This window comes from Meles meles, chromosome 6, assembly GCF_922984935.1.
Source record: "Meles meles chromosome 6, mMelMel3.1 paternal haplotype, whole genome shotgun sequence".
NCBI lineage: Eukaryota > Metazoa > Chordata > Mammalia > Carnivora > Mustelidae > Meles > Meles meles.
Genome location: NC_060071.1, coordinates 89,751,344 through 89,755,949, shown reverse-complemented (window position 1 = coordinate 89,755,949; position 4,606 = coordinate 89,751,344). Strand labels below are relative to the sequence as shown.

The 4,606-nt window shown below is 40.8% G+C and overlaps 1 pseudogene; it reads left to right on the top strand.

Moving 5' to 3' along the window:
- The first annotated feature begins 2,570 nt into the window (after positions 1–2,570).
- LOC123944222 lies at positions 2,571–4,264 on the top strand (annotated as a pseudogene).
- Positions 4,265–4,606: the final 342 nt, after the last annotated feature.

The following is a 4,606-nucleotide window of genomic DNA, read 5'->3' as shown; positions in this document are numbered from 1 at the left end:
TGCTGAATCACTAAATTGTACACCTGAAACTAATATTACAAGTATGTTAACTGCAACTTAAATAAAAATGTGAAAAGTTAGCTGATTACAATATATTACAATACCATATTGTTTTCTGTGCAGAGCTTTGCTTATTTTATGCACTCAATCATTTGTTTAATTATACAAATATTTAGTAGTAGTATTATTTAACATTTCTTAACTGCTATGTTTTAAGTGCTATTTAAATGCTACACATGTGTTACATCATTCTGTCTTCTCAAGAACTCTCTGAAGAAGGAATTATCACTACCCCTATTAAAGGATGAAGAAACTGAGGCACAAAGAGTAATTTGCCCGAGGTTACAGAACAAATAAGCTGGGCTCAACTGAAACTCTTAATGAATATACAATGCTGGCTCTAATGTTAAGGTGCTTCACAATCTATAAAGACTTTTACTTACCCGGTTTTCATTTCAGATATGGCAACTGAGGCGTAGCGGCAGGCCCCAAGTTACCCAGTGAGTTAGAGAGGAATTGAGCACTAGCAGTCCTTCCTTTTTCCTGCTGCAAGGAGTCACAGCGGTATATTCCCACAATAAAAACAAAGAGAAGCAGGTGCCAAAAAACTGGGTATGAGATGAGGAGCTTTTCGGATCAGTGTGTGAAACTGGTACATTCCTGGTGCACTCTTCGGATTGTAACTCTGGCACATCCTAAAAAAATCCTAGGGGTGCCTGGGTGGCTCAGTCAGTTAAGCATCTGACTTCAGTTCAGGTCATGATCGCGGGGTCCTGGGACTGAGTCCCACGTGAGTCTCTGTGCTCAGCAGGGAGTCTGTTTCTTCCTCTCCCACTGCCCCTCCCCCTTCTTGTGTGCATGCTATCTCTCAAATAAAGAAAATCTTTACAAAAAATCCTAAACAAACAAAATATAGATCCTAATCATAATATCATACCTTAATACCACAGATCCTAATCTTTTAAAGACTTCTGACTTACAAAGTGTGACCAATATAGCCTATACCAAGATATCTCAGAACTGAAGTTACCAGTTTAGATATATTGTTTATTAGATTTTATGATAAATGCCTGAGGACACTATTAAGAGATGGTAGTTTAAAAATATAAATTTGGGGCACCTGGGTGGCTCAGTGGGTTAAAGCCTCTGCCTTCGGCTCAGGTCATGATCCCAGGGTTCTGGGATCGAGCCCTGCATCGGGCTCTCTGCTCTGCGGACAGCCTGCTTCCTCCTCTCTCTCTCTGCCTGCCTCTCTGCCTACTTGTGATCTCTGTCTGTTGAATAAATAAATAAAATCTTTAAAAAACATATATATATAAATTTATAATGTAGGAAGCAAAAATAAATTTACCAAGACATTTGAAAAGATTCCAATTAACGCTAGCATTTTTTTTCCTTGTGAATATAGTTGAGTTGTAGTAATATAATAAAAAATAGAGTACAAGTTTTAGAATCGGGCAAAGCAATTAAGTAAGTGGATGAATTTGAGTCAGCTCTCACTGCAATGTTATATAAGGAACCCCAAATTTCAGGGACTTATGAAAATAACCAAGTCTTTGGGCAGATTGTGATTCTGTCTAGTCAAGATTGGCTTGGACTGGCTCCAGGTTTGAATTAGGTTCAGGTCTACTTTATGTTTTTCCTTATTCTTTTCAGAACAGGAGCTGGGCAGGCAGGTTCTTTTCGTGGTGAACAGCAGAAGTGTAAGAAAGAAACCAATTCACATAAGCACGATTAATCTTTGATTCACATCACTTCTGCCCACATATACATGGTTAAAGTAAGCTGCAAGACTAACATCAACATCAATAAGGAAATATACTCTGCCCATTTCTGTAGGAAGGATGAAAAGTCACATGGCGAGGGTAGTGCAGAACTGGGAATGACAATCCAATCTGTCCCAATCTGTAAAGGAGGGATATTGACATTTACTTTAGTTTATGTTAGAAGGATTACATGTAGATAAATCATGTGAAGTGGATATTGTAGTTCTGGAACACAGTAATTGATTACCAAATACTAATTCCCTCTATTTTATCCCCTTCCCATTACCCCTACCCATTGAAGGAAAAGCAGAAGGAAGCAATGCTTCCTTTCTTTAATTAAGTAAAAAATAATCAATCTTGTTAGGCAAAGTGAAGAAAAAAAAACACCTTCATGAACTAATTTTTATTTCATCCTTGGATTTTTAATGTTTATTTCCTACCACATTTCCTCCTACTTAACTGCAAAATAATCATCAAAAGCAGGAAGATAACACTGACACACTGCGACTGCCTAATTCTCAGACCCTGTTCAATTTTTCCAAAGAATTATCTAAAGGATCCAGTTCAGGATGCAATGCAGAGGTGCTTGGCTGGCTCAATCAGTGAAACCTGTGACTCTTGATCTCAGGTTGTGAGTTCAAGCTCCACATTGGGTGTAGAGATTATTTAGAAAAATAACATTTTAAAAATCATGTATTACACCGTCTTTGGGGTGATCCGTGGTGGACGTTTTGAGGGCAGCTGACCTGTAGCCTGCGCGTCCCGGACCGCCTCCCGTGGAAGACTGAGCCGGCAGTGTAGCTTTCTCCCTTTGTCTCATAACCATGTCCACCAACGAGAATGCTAATTCACCAGCTGCCCGCCTTAATAGCTTCAAGAACAAGGGGAAAGACAGTACAGGAATGAGGCGGCATCAAATAGAAGTTAATGTGGAGCTGAGGAAAGCTAAGAAGGATGATCAGATGCTGAAAAGGAGAAACGTAAGCTCGTTTCCTGATGATGCTATCTCTCCACTGCAAGAAAACCGCAACAACCAGGACACTGTAAATTGGTCTGTTGATGACATTGTCAAGGGCATAAATAGCAACAATTTGGAAAGCCAGCTCCAGGCTACTCAAGCTGCTAGGAAACTGCTTTCTCGGGAAAAGCAGCCCCCCATAGACAACATAATCCGGGCTGGTTTGATTCCAAAATTTGTGTCCTTCTTGGGCAGAACCGATTGTAGTCCCATTCAGTTTGAATCCGCTTGGGCTCTCACTAACATTGCTTCCAGGACATCAGAACAGACCAAGGCTGTGGTGGATGGAGGCGCTATCCCAGCATTCATTTCCCTGTTGGCATCTTCCCACGCCCACATCAGCGAACAGGCTGTGTGGGCTCTAGGAAACATTGCAGGTGACGGTTCAGTTTTTCGAGACTTGGTTATCAAGTATGGTGCAGTTGAACCACTTCTGGCTCTCCTTGCGGTTCCTGACATGTCATCGTTAGCATGTGGCTACTTACGGAACCTTACTTGGACTTTCAAACCTTTGTCGCAACAAGAACCCCGCACCCCCGCTAGATGCCGTCGAGCAGATTCTTCCTACCTTAGTTCGTCTCCTGCATCACGACGATCCAGAGGTCTTGGCAGATACCTGCTGGGCCAGCTCCTACCTGATGGATGGTCCAAATGAACGGATTGAGATGGTTGTGAAAACAGGAGTTGTGCCCCAGCTTGTAAAGCTTCTAGGAGCTACTGAATTGCCCATTGTGACTCCTGCGCTAAAAGCCATAGGAAATATTGTTACTGGGACAGATGAACAGACTCAGGTTGTAATAGATGCCGGAGCGCTTGCTGTCTTTCCCAGCCTGCTAACGAACCCCAAAACTAATATTCAGAAGGAAGCCAAGTGGACAATGTCAAACATCACAGCTGGCCGCCAGGACCAGACTCAGCAAGTTGTGAATCATGAATTAGTCCCATTCCTCGTTGGTGTTCTCTCTAAGGCAGACTTTAAGACACAAAAGGAAGCTGTCTGGGCTGTGACCAACTATACAAGTGGTGGGACAGTTGAACAGATTTGTATACCTCGTCCATTGTGGCATAATAGAACCATTGATGAACCTCTTAACTGCAAAGGATACCAAAATTATTTTGGTCATTCTGGATGCCATTTCCAGTATCTTTCAGGCTGCTGAGAAATTAGGTGAAACCGAGAAACTTAGTATAATGATCGAAGAATGTGGAGGTTTGGACAAAATCGAGGCTCTACAAAACCATGAAAATGAGTCTGTGTACAAAGTTTCATTAAACTTGATTGAGAAGTATTTCTCTGTAGAGGAAGAGGAAGATCAGAATGTTGTGGCAGAAACTACCTCTGAAGGCTATACGTTCCAGGTTCAGGATGGCACCGCTGGGACCTTTAACTTTTAGCTTGTACAGCCGACGCAGAAAGTTGTTTGTGGTGTGCTCTGTTTGGTAGAAGTTTGTCTTACTGTTTCTCTACTAAGAACTCTTTTTAAATCTGTTTTGTTATTGTAGCACTTTTTACAACAAAAGTCTACTTGACCAGTTCCAAACTGTACAAACTGTATGAAGCTCCTCCTCCCAGTGGGTTTCTTATTTCTATGTGGAATCTCCTCTCTTGCAGTGTCTGTAAATAAATTAAATTCTACCCTTTTCTTTAAAAAAAAATCATGTATTTAGTTGTCTAACACATTAATATGCTTTAGTCTGAAAGTTTCTTAGTCTTTAATTGACTTTCATAACTGTTCTAGTTTTATACACCGTATAACAATTGCTACAAAATTAGCAGCTTAAACCAATATACATTTACGATTTTAAAGTTCCTGTGGATCAG